Below are 13,387 nucleotides of genomic sequence, written 5' to 3'. Positions count from 1 at the left end.
TATTGATGATCTGGTCACCTCGAATGGGATGACCATCTACTGGAAAAAGATCAAGGGTCATTCTAAAGTAGAGGGACCAGGCAAAACTGGCAATGACCTAGCTGATCAGCTGGCCAAAACCAGAGCCATCCAAGGGGAGCTTCTTGAGATCGAGTCCCTGTTGGGGGAAATCCAAGTCACTGCTATCACTAGGTCCCATACAAATGCTCACAATGAACTCTCAAGTGCACAATGGAGTAAGGAGACCCCAGATGCTGATTTGATTACATCCCAAAAGGGGGATCCAATAATTGGTAGGTTTTATCAACACATTGAGGACCCTGAGAATTTTCCCCTGACGGATAACGATTACATAGGGAAAGAGGACCTCAGAGTGTTGATGAAATATCCAAAAATATTCCGAATCCATGACGGTTTGTTGGTGAGGAGATCCCTAGCTGGCCATGATCAGTGGGTGGTCCCTACCTCATTCCGAAGTGTGATGCTAAGTCACGCCCATGATGCGGCCAAAGCCGGTCATATGGGCTTTCATACAACACTTGAAATCTTAAGAGAGGTTGCATACTGGCCACACATGGGGCAGGACCTCGAACAATACTTGAAGGGGTGTCTTGTGTGTGCACAATTTCAGCCAACATCCCTCACACACCGTGTGCCTCTCCAAAAGAGGGGGATGACACTGTCTTCATCAGATTTACAAGTCGATTTTATCGGGCCCATTATTCGCTCCTCTAGGGGGAACAAGTACATGTTGACCGTGACATGCTTGTTTACTAAATGGATGGAATGTCTCCCGGCCCCAAATTGCAGGGCAGAAACAGCAGCTGCGCTGATGATCAACCACATCTTCTCACATTTTGGACAACCCCAAAGGATTGAGTCAGACTGATGTAGCCACTTCACTAGCGAAGTAATGACAAAGATGTGGGAGATACTTGGGGTCAAAAGGAAATTAAACATTGCCTACCGGCTAGCCTCTAGTGGTGCAGTAGAGAGATACAACAAGACAATTGTGAGCATACTAAAAAGGTTTGTGGCAGATTATGGGCCCAGTTGGGACATCATACTACCTCTTGTCCTGATGGCCATCAGATCTACCCCTTCTTCAGCAACTAAAATGTCACTGTTTGAGCTGATGACTGGATGAAGGATGGTGCTTCCCCAGCATCTGCTCTACAGAACCCAAGAGCAGACATTGATAAATGCCTTCACAACTCATGAGCATGTTGAAAATCTGAGAAAACACCTTGAAAATGTTTTTGCCTATGCTTAGCGAAATCTAGAAAGATCTGCAGACAGTATGAAGACTCACTATGACCTAAAGACTACTAGAAAAGAATACCATGTAGTAGTCCGGGTCTACTTATACAATTTCCAAAGGAACGAGGCCAAACAGTGCACATTTTTGCCTAGCTAGAGGGGTCCTTTAGAAATTGTAGACAAAATCTCACCAGTCGCCTACAAAATCTGTTTCCCCAAAGGCAGTTTGGCAGAAGGGGAAGATAAGTGGGTCCATATCAACCAACTGAAGTGTTGCCATCCTAGGCACACTCTGCAGCAACTAGAGGATTCATCTGGAACCCCAGAGGGGGACATGCCAGACCCCTAGAATTCCAACTATAAAATGATTCCCTCTGTATAATCAATAACTTGAAAATAGAAAAGATTGCCCTGATATGTTAAATGTATGTATCTGCGCCACTACATGAATAGTGGTGGGGAAATGTCTACAAATATGCTGTGCTTTGTCATCCTAGAATTTGAAACCATGGATCCTAAGTATCAAAGGGGACCACCCAGGGACCGGAAGGAAAGACCCAAGGGGCCCGGGGTATCGCTCTACACTCTCATCAGGAACCGTCAAGGAGAACCTGTTGATCCACCACTGATGGGAGAGCAGATTATTTTTGTCATTTGGACCAGAAAGAAAAAAATTGAACGTGCCAATCTCGCGACTTCCCCTTGAAGGACGGTCAAAAGTCAAATCGCAAGGGGGGGCTTTGTGGGATGTTTTAACCCACTAGGCTCTGCCCTGCGACATCACTGTGTGCTGGTGGCACCAGAATCAGCAAGATGGCTGCAAAGCCCTATGCGCGCTAAACCTCTGAAAATTGCGCTTTGAAGCCACAAAGGATGGCTGCCAATCTACTTTGCCTGTGTCAGTAGTGGAAGGAGACCAACTGCTGAAACCTGTCACTGGGCTGCCCACCGAGTGAACATGGAAACTGCATGAAAGGCAGTGCTTTAGTGCAAGGAAACCCCGAAATTGCAGTGAAATCCTTTTTTCCTTGGCTGCTGAAAATACAAAATAATGGCTCAAAACATCAGAAAACATCCAAAATATTTGCTGGGTGTTACACGTCACTTTATTTAAGGAATCAACATGAACACACAATGTCAGGAAAAGCAGAATCTGTCATCTGAATATCCACATTAAAAAGTGTGCTTGCCTGTGAAAATCTATCAAAATATGGGCGCAGTACCACCGGCCGCCTGTATGACAGCTGTCAGTAATTGCATTAGAAGCTTAAACTTGTGCAGTTAAAATAAAATACTTGGAATTAAGTGACCTGCTATCAAAAAAATAATATAGGTTGCAACTATTTCATCTCTATGTTGTAAGAGAGTGGAATTAGAGTTCTGTTTGCCTGTTTTAAAATTATAAGTTTATTTTCATCAAAGAAAAAGTTAACAAAGTGAGTTTTAAAGTAACCTGATGCAAGCCAAAAACTACAATGCAAATCCCCCACCTTTCCCCAACAAAAGGCACCTCTCCTGCTTCCCACCAAAAGCCAGGAAATCACATCAGGTGTTGATGAAGAGGGGAGGAGGTTTGGGCTGCTGCTCCTGGGAGAGACAAAGGACTTCCTTGGCTGAAAGAATATGCGGATTGCAAGTGTCAGCAGTAGCCTCTGCTAGAGGAAGAAGGCGGGGGACAGAAATTTTTGTTGATTCTCAAAGCACAGAAAGTATATTTTTAAAAAGTACTGACAAAGGACTTTGTGAATTTGTAAAAATTGTAAAATGACAGTATTGTTAATGTGAATTATTGGGTGCACGTTTTAAAAGGACTCCGAACTCCCTGCGATATTCTGAGAATATTTAGTGAAAAATCTGGTTTTGTAGCAATGATATTGATGTCAGTAGCATGAAACTTCATATGATTATGCCCAGATATCATGCGCACATATGTAGAAAAGTGTGGACAAATCAGACATTGGGTCCCGGACCAAAAGTGCGAAAGGTTGCCAAATCCAGGCCCAAGCTCTCACAGCAACGGGGCTTGGATAAATACTTGCTGCACAAAATATGTGATATAGATATGCTTTTGATATCAAGTTTGTAAAATTGTAAATATGTATTCTATGACAAGTAGATTTCATGTGCAAAAACAAAGGGGAGGTTTTTCCTGAATCATAAACCACATCGTCATGATGACACTCTGTTTTCTTCTCCAATCAAGGGTGAGGAAAGACCCTAGCCAATAGAATACCTAAGGGGTGTGTCTAGGATTATTCAGCATAACCACCCCTTTAGTAAACACATAAATAGAGACAGCATAGGACCTAGAGACACACACACATTCACCCACAAACTGAATGCTGGCGGAGCACTTTGCAAGAGAAATCCATATTCCAGACTCCAGAAACTTTGAAAGCATTAAGGCCCATTTCCAAAGCTGAACCATTCTCAGCTTGGCCTTTAAAAATCCAGAACCCAGATTTTACCCCAGATCTCTAAGGGGAACCAAAGAACAGCCTGGCTGTGCTGTAGCTGCTTTCCTGCTAAGAATTATTGCCAGAATCCAAAGATCCAACCCAGTAGAACTGTGCTGTGACCAGATAGCTGTGAACCAGATCCAGAGCCAGTGAGATCCAGTCCAGTCCCACCGTGTGGTGTCCAGAGTGCCTTGCTGATTGCAGACCAAAGCGCCCTGAGTCCAGTCCAGTGTGCCTGGCAGAATTCCTGTCCAGAAATCTTGACTGACCTGAATCCCTGACGGTTCTGTCCAAACATTGTTAGTGAGTATCCATAGCATAGGATTGTCACTAGCATATTTATTGTCCATAAAACATCCATATCCAAACCCATTCAATCATATCCAGAACTGCATTGTTAGAAATTATTTTAGTCTTGCTTGAACTCTTTCTCTTATCCTATTATCTTCTGTACTAGTAGTATTAAAATCATCTTTGCACTGATATATATTTTCTGAAGAAAGGCGAGCGTCTCGGCAGGCAAAAACCATCTGGTGATGTCCTGGTATGGTGGCTCTGCTGTTGTGTAGTTTGCATCTTCATAGTCTACCCCTAGTGTAAGGAAACCTTGTTTGTAATGTTAAAAGTGCATTCCTGTTTTGCAATTTTGCATCTTTCTGAAAAAAATGACCTCCAAAAAAACCTCCGTAACTTCTTCAATGTTTATGCTAGAAACGCAATTTAAGTGTCTACGGGAAGCTAACATCCTAAGATTTCCAAATGTTTGCCTCAAATTTTTCATTTGGCTCAAATCTATAATGTGTGAAATAGCTATTCATTGCACCCAACCTCAAAATTAAGTTTTCAACTTGCTAGTTACTCTGTAATCATTGCTAGTGTTTGTCTGAAACCATACAAATCGGCTCCCACTAATTTTGTTGAATTCTGTATTCCTGAAACCTGTTTGCTCTTCTTCCATCTCTTTATATTGCATATTGGGGGGATTGAGTAGTGTGCAGGGGGGAAGAGTAATCACATTGCATTTTGATTGAACCCACACAAAAGTATTATCTCTGAGCTGCATTATGTTTCCTATCCTTGCTCCTTGAGATTAAAGAGATTGTTAGTGTGACATCACCCCATTGGTGATCATTGTATACCTATTCAATAGTGAAATATATATTGTGAAATACATAAAATAAATATTTTAACTTTGCAAACCAGCCTGCTTCCTGGTTCAGTGTGACCTGGGTGTATTCAAAGAGAGGGGCGTGATATAATTGGTACATCATTCAGAAATAACATAAATTATAGACATAAATATATAAATAAGGGTTTCAGCTGTGCATCACACGCTAGGCATTGACTTAGGTGGAGTGCCGGGTTGAAATCACTTACAATTTGGAATAAGAATGAATAGTTGAAATTCTTAAAAGATAGGCCCGGAAGCAGCTCATTTGAATACACAGTGAGGTGAAACACGTGCTGGCCCTTTATTTTTCTGTTTACCAATTATTGAATTAAATAATGGTTTTCGTATTTGAAATATATTTTGATTGAGTGAAGTGATTTGTTTATTTACAATTCACTTCGGAATGTTTTTCTTGTAATACTGCAACTATATTGATTGTGTAAACAGCTTATTGAAATGTAATTTCATTACAACATATTCTTGTTTTTCTATCATTGAATGTATGAATTGTTTTATAGTGCACATTGCCTTTTTACTTAGTATAATGTAAAATGTTTGCATAGCAATAGAAACATATTGCATGCAATTTAGTGTTCATCGCTTTCAGGTAGGGAACGTTCTTGTGCTTTCATTACATTTGGAATAGAACACAACATAATTGGGATCTACTATTTGCGCAAGACCATCTTTATAGTTTTCCCTAATATTATTAATATTAAGCCTATGGACTAGTCTAACATAATAAAGCATTCATTCTTGATCTGGCAGGCCCGGATCAGCTCGGACCCAAGTTGAAGGCATGAGTGTAGTGAGGGTGTTTAACGAGGGTCCCGGGGCCAATAACAGCTATTCTAGCAGGCCAGAGATGGTATGAACGCTATTAGCATCCCAGGTTGCCAAGCATTGTTTTCTGATTTAATGGATGGGATAACTCACGGTGTCCCTAACACTAAATCAAAAAACTTCACTAAGGTATCCTCCACGGATTAGGAAGGCAGGGCTGCATACGGAGCACCTCTTCCATTTCCATGGCGGCCAGAAACCAGGAGCAGCAAAAACACAGTGACCACCAGCGCCACTGCAGCAGAAGAAAGCAAGTAAGTGAGGCTGGGGGTGGGAGGGACAGCAGTATATGTAGGCAAGGAAAGGTGGGAGGAAGATGGTGGCAGGGGTAAACAGTCAGAAGGTGGCCCAGAATCGGGATATTCAGCCTGCGGATGTTAATACTTGCATGAGCGATAGCAAAGGGGACCTTGTTGTGGGTAGCTCAGGGATGTTTGGCCAGTTCCAGAATGATTATAAAACGTTGTTCTCTGAGAAATAATATGATGGTTCAGAAATTGACACTTTTTGGGGGTTTCTTGTTCTCCCAAAGGTTGATGGACAATAAGTGCTGGTGCCAAGAATCAGCTTCAGTGAGGTATAAATTGGAGCAATACGTTTGAGGATGTGAATATGTTGTTCTCCTAGACCAAATGGGGTTCTAGTGGAATGTTAGAATAACTTTCATAAGTAACTGTGTCAGCTACTACTTTTTGGGAGGTGGGGGTATTTGCAGTGGGGTCTTTAGGCCTGGATGAAGGTTGTAGAAAGGGATCTAATGCCACAGGTGTTGTACATACTGAAAAATATGGAGACACAGATGCGTATCACCGAAACTGCTGATGTCTGGATCAGTTCCTGCAAATGTTCATCTGGGTCAATAAGAAACCACTAATCCCATTGGGGGTCATTACATCTTCGCCCGGTGAGGAAATAACATGCCTGTATTACCGTACACTGGCACGTTTCTGCACCGGCAAAGTAAGTTTGCCGGTGGGTTGGAGGAATTACCTCCAACTAAAAACTCGAGGTAATTATGACACCCTACCGGCATAAAATAACCAGCACTGACTTTTTGTCAGTGGCGATAATACCAGAAAATCCCCCATGGAGTCCCATGGAATGGGGATTTGCCACCCTAACCAGCACTCATAATCTGGTAGTAATTTCCACCAGACTGGGTGCCGGTGATAGTGATAAAGTTTTCTGGTATCCTCTCGAATTTACCACCAGAATACCAGCAAACTTGTAACGAGGCCCATTGAAAAAACGCCAGCGGCGCATCTTTAAGGAAGGCATTGTTCTACCAGTCTTCCACTTCTTTGAAGTAAGTTTTGGTCTTGCTTACATGTGTCTCCGTCTCAGCAGAGTGGTGATGTATGTGCTGGGTTTGGCTCAGAATGAGTCAGATGGCATGTCTGAGCACCAACTATAACTTTTCTTGAAGGCGAAGAATTTCCCCCATTTGGGAAAACTCCTAACAAACCTGGGAAATACCAAAGCTATAGCACAAAGGCTGTGCTTATCAAATATAGACTTTTTTTCACTTCCAGGAGTGAGCTTTTATGGCACAGCCCATTCTTTAGGATTAACGTGAAGGTTTTTGAGTGAACTATATGGTTGGACTTTAGTCTATTACCTGTGGGACAGCTGTAGAGCATAGGTGCATTAAATAGTTTCAGAAAACTAATAGAGGAGTTTAGTCTTCTGCAGCATGAATTCAGTACCTATATGCAGTTTAATCATGGCATCCACTGCACAGGCAGTAGGTTCAGAGTCCCAGTTAAGAGCCCCGCACCATTTTACATATGGTATTGGAAGAGAGGTCCACCAGGAAGTCCTATTCATTCATCTACTGGAACCTGCAATTGGACAATGATCACCTGCAGGAGATGTGTCATCTGGATTGGAGCATGGAATTGGTTTAAGACAGCGTGGACACATTGAGAAGACCTTTGCTGACATTCCAAAAGATTCACTATTTGTTTACTGGGAGACTAAGGAGGTGGGTAGCAGGAGGAGTGGAATGTGTGCAACCTGATTTTTGTTTGAAGGTTATATAGATTCAGTAGTGTTATTAATGCAAAATAAACAAAATTGAAATGAGAAAACAACAGAAATAACATTTACATTAAGCAGGCTCCATGTCACTCAGATGTCAAATGCTGTAAAGTCAGAAGCCTGTTGATGTGTGTGGTTCACAATGTATATTAAAGGCATAACAATAGCAGTGCAGTACTAAGTATCTTCATTTATAACATCAACCCACATATGCCCAGAAATTCGACCTGTTGCCTGCACATGTGATATCTAGCTGATTTTTCCATTGGCACTACGTCTAAAGAGACCCTTCCACCACCTCTACACTCTCTGCACCAAGCGGCCCAGAACCAAGGTGTTTTCCAAGCCGAGTCCACAGTGACGTATGGTGCTGCATTAACAATTATCTATGCTGTATGAGCTTAATGATTACTGAATTGGCAACTAACTGGTCTGGACCCTTGCCTCCAAAAAATAAGCATCCATGAGAGCTCGGTTATAATCCCAACTCCTCCAAAGCTTTTAAAAATGTGCTTTTTTTTAAACTTCAGAATGCCTAGGCATCCAATGCTGATTTTTAGTTCCATGACAATAGTTGCACTATTAAATTATAAAGCAGTTTTGTTATCAACATTATAATAAGACTCACTTTTGCAGACTTTTCATGAAAGGTACATGCACATGTGATGTCATCAGTAATGTCATCAATGACATTTGTGATGTCATCTTTGATGTCCTGGGTGTTAGTCTTAGCAATGCACGTAGGTGGCACGAGTTATGGTTGCTTAGTTTACGATATGTAGCGAATGTCAAGGGTTTTTCGGTTTTACTTTGAACCATAACATCCCTTTAACAAAGTTTTTTTACTGAAAATATAAATATATATATATGTATGGCAGTGAACAAAACAAAGGGGCTACACATTTGATATCATCAGTGATGTCATCAATGACATTTGTGATGCCATCTTTCATGTCCTGGGTGTGTTACCAGTGCACAGTGGTGCAGGCAGGTATGGTTGCTTAGCCTACCATAACTGGTGAATTTCAGGGGTTTTTCGGTTTTACTTTGAACCATAATGTCACGTTTGTAAAGTTTATTTAGTGAATTTCACAGGTTTTTAGTAGCGCAACTTAGCATAACGTCCCCTTAACAAAGTTTTTTTTTTGTGAATTATAGGGGGTTTTAGTAGGGCAACTTAACCATAACATCCCCTTAACAAAGTTTTTGTGTGTGAATTTTATGGTTATTTAGTAGGGCAACTTAACCATAACGTCCCTTTAAAAAAGTTTTTTTACTGAATTTCACAAATTTTTTTGAAGGGGAACTTAATCAAAACATCGCGTTAATAAAGTATTTCTACTGAATATACACTTTCATCATGTGATTTTGGGAGTTGTGTATGATAATTTCCTTACTTTGTATACATGTAACATAGAACATACTGAACCCCCTCGCTAATGATATTTGAAAGGCACGGACTGAGCGCCTGTCTGCGGACGGGCGCGAACGAAGTCAACACTACCCAAACAGTAAGGGATATCTGAAATTGTATTATTGTGTTACATAAAAAATGCACAACTTTGAAAAAGAACATATAAAGACATTATAAGTACTAATAAATAAGTAAGTGAACCTAAACGTCTGAAACATTAACCATGCATTTAATGGCCATGTAAAATGAAATGGTCTGTACCATAACAAAAAAAGGTATGCCTCATACGTAATTACCTCACAGAAACTGTGCAGCCAGGAGCGGCAGTAGACGCACACAGCACAAGGAAGAAAAATTACAACAAAATAGTAAGTGACCTTCATTTTTCTGATATGTGTGTGTACTTTTTTTGTATGAGGGGCAGAAGAAATAATGTATTTCTGTTGTTTTGACACAGAAATGTGCAGTACTTTGGAGTGGCTGGAGGAGAATTTTCTGCATGGGGAAATATCGGAAGATAGCGATAATAATGGTACACAGTACTCTGCATAAGGAAATTAGGGGGTAATTCATAGAAATCAGCGCACAAGTGGTGCACGCGGCTGGCGCACAGTGTGCGCGTGCAGCAGTCTGCGCCAGCCGCGTGCGCCAAAATCCATTTCCGCGCACAGCGTATTCATGGATTCTAACATCCAAAACGAGCTGTGGCGCAGAGTGGCGCAGCATACCTGCAGCAGCGCCAGTTACGCTCCCAACCCCGCCCCGTGCACCATGAACAGCACACAAATCCCGTACATGGCGCACAGGCCAGTGGACCAGCATACAGCCCCCAACCACAAAAACATCTGTATAACTCCCTGCACACCCCTCCGAATACACGAACCCCGCTCGCAGTGGGGTGCGTGTGGAGAATCACACGTGATAGGCCTTGTGCGAGCAGGGTTCGTGTATTTTGGAGGTGCGTGTGGAGAATCACACGTGATAGGCCTTGTGCGAGTGGGGTAGTGTGTTTCGGGGGTATGAATGGAGAATCACACGCGATATGCCTTGTGCAAACGAGGTATGTGTATTTCGGGAGTGCGCACGGAGAATCAGACCCGATAGGCCTTGTGCGAGCGGGGTATGTGTATTTTGGGGGTGCACGTGGAGAATCACACGTGACAGGCCCTGTGCGAGCGGGGTACGTGTATTTTGGGGGTGCACGTGGAGAATCACACGCAATAGGCCCTGTGCGAGAAGAGTACGTGTATTCTGAGGGGTGCACGGGGAGAATCACACGTGAAAGTGCTTGTGCGAGCAGGGTCCATGTATTTCAGGGGTGCGCATGGAGAATCACACGCGACAGGCCTTGTGTGAGCGGGTACGTGTATTTTGGGGGTGCGAATGGAGAATCATATGCGATAGGCCCTGTGCGAGCGGGGTACGTGTATTTCAGGTGTGCGCATGGAGAATCACACGCGATAGGCCTTGTGCAAGTGGGGTACATGTATTTCTGGGGGGTGCGCGTGGAGAATCACACGCGATAGGCCTTGTGCGAGCGGGGAATGTATATTTCAGGGGTGCGCATGGAGAATCACACGCGATAGGCCTTGTGCGAGCGGGTACGTGTATTTCGGGGGTGCATGTGGAGAATCACACGCGATAGGCCCTCTGCGAGCGGAGTATGTGTATTTCGTGGTTGCGCATGGAGAATCACACGCGATAGTCCTTGTGCGAGCAGGGTACGTGTATTTCGGGGGTGCGCATGGAGAATCACACACGATAGGCCTTGTGCGAGAGGGGTACGTGTATTTCCTGGGTGCACATGGAGAATCACACGTGAAAGGCCTTGTGCGAGCTGTGTACGTGTATTTCGGGGGTGCACGTGGAGAATCACATGCAACAGGCCTTGTGCAAGCAGGTATGTGTATTTCAGGGGTGCGCGTGGAGAATCACACGCGATAGGCCCTGTGCAAACGGGTTTGTGTATTTCGGGGGTGCGCATGGAGAATTACACGCGATAGGCCCTGTGTGAGCAGGGTATGTGTATTCTGACGGGTGGTTGGGGAGAATCACACGCGAAAGTGCTTGTGCGAGCGGGGTCCGTGTATTTCAGGGGTGGTGTGGAGAATCACATGCGATAGGCCCTGTGCGAGCGGGATACGTGTATTCTGAGGGGTGCGCAGGGAGTTCCAAACGTGATTTTGCAGTGTGTGGCCACCCAGGTGTGCCCTGTACCCCCTCCCCAGCCCCTGCAGCCAGCCCACACCACAGGGGACTACCCTGCACCCCTGGTCATGTCCCATAGGCAGCCCATCCACCCTGGCCATGCCCCCCAGCCAGCCCACATGTCACCATTCACCAGTGAGCACCGAATCATGTCCCCCTGCACCCCCATCCACCCAGCATTGACGGGCACCTGCCAGCAGGCCCCGACTCATGTCCCCACCGAACATGTCATAAAGATGCAGATTCATGGGCCTCATGTCCACCAAAATCCCACTGCACGCCACCCCAGTCTTGAGACACAATCAAGTTTCCCATCCACCCCACACTGAAAGGCCTATTTCTTGTTACAAACCAAAAGTCAACTATGCACATCAACACAGGTCCGTCACACACACACACACACTGGGTGCCAGTGATTGCGTAAACCCACATTGTAACATGCAGTAAACCAGTGAGCGAATACCACACATGGAAGTAACAAATCAAAATGTATTGTGCACAAAATGAAGCAAATGAAATCAAAGCATGAAAATAATTTTAAACAAGAAAAAAATGCATGTCCAAAAAAGAAAAAAAAAAGAATGAAGTCACAATCCACAGTAATCCAAAATAAAGTTAGTGAAAAATCCTTGTCCACCAAAGCAAATCCAAAGGAAACCTACATTTAAAAATCCATTGATCCATGGTGATGTAAAATAATATTTTCGTAGAAATCCACAGTCCAACTATGTACAAAGATTGAAACCAGGGTCCATGAGCACAACAAATGAAATGAAACCCATAAAAAAAAACTACCTAATTAAGAACTATATACAAAAATGTGGGGCATTGTCCAAGTGTCCCAAAAGAAAAAAAAAAGAGAAAGGAAACCTAACACTAACTAACTATATACAATGGCGGCGGGCAAGTCCTACGGCTCACTCTGTGATGTTGTGGGCCATGGCGTCATCGAACTCCATGTCAATCTCCTGGAGGTGGGCCTCTGCCCTGGCCCGAGGTCTCGCAGGGATGCAGTCATGGCCTGTTCCAACTCCCTGCGAGTGGCCTCGATGCACTCAGCCCACCTCAACGCCCGACGCATGGAGAACTCTGCCCTGACCATGGTGAGCCACGCCTCTTCTGCCCGCTGCCGCTCCGCATCTATCCGCTGGTCCAACCGCAGCCACACGGAAGACACTCCCATTCCAGGGTCCTCCTGCCCTCTGGCCGATGCCTGCCCTTCTGATGTTGATGGCCCCGAGCCATCATTGCTCCCACCTAGACCCTGCTGCTGCTGCCGTCCATGTGCTCTGTCCGATGATGCGTGCACATCCTCCATCTGCTGGTCTCCAGTTGTTGGGGTGTCCACCCCTGCTGGACCGCCGACTCCCGACTGTGGCAGGGATGGGATCTCCACCAAGCTGGCTGTGTTGGTCAGGCCAGGTCCACAGGGGGCCCTGGTGGAATCAGGACCGGAAGACGGCAGGGAGAACGATGCGCATAGTCTCCACAGAGGAGGAGAGGTCCGCCAGAGTGCGGGACACATGTAGGAACCCACCGACCATGGCCCCTCCCAACTGTGCCACGTTGCCACACAGCTCTTCGTGATGGCGTGCGTGGTCCCCCCAAGAAGCACGCACGTCATCACGAATGAGACGCGTGCGCAACGCGACACCAATCAGGACGGAGCCCATATGGTCATGGGACTCCTCGTCCGCAGGTAGCGGAGAGCCAGATGATGTGGGCCTCCCCCCTACCTGCAGACAAGCCTGGGACGGGGCATCCCTGCTGGTGCATGGTGGTGCAGTCACAGGGTCAGGGACAGCGACATGCACAGGCCCCTCCGCAGCGACCTGTGCTACCTCCTGACCCTGGCCCTGGATTGCACCACTTGCACCAGTGATACTACCCCCACCAGGTCCCATGTACGGCTCAGTAGCAGGCTCCTCCTCCTCTGTGGAGACCACCAACATGGATGTTTCCCCACTGTATTCTGCCATTGCAAGCCCCTTT

Source organism: Ambystoma mexicanum, chromosome 6p (assembly GCF_040938575.1).
Source record: "Ambystoma mexicanum isolate Mex_15411 chromosome 6p, UKY_AmexF1_1, whole genome shotgun sequence".
NCBI classification, from domain to species: Eukaryota; Metazoa; Chordata; class Amphibia; order Caudata; family Ambystomatidae; genus Ambystoma; species Ambystoma mexicanum.
The sequence above is the reverse complement of the archived record's forward strand: the minus strand, read 5'-3'. Positions refer to the sequence as shown.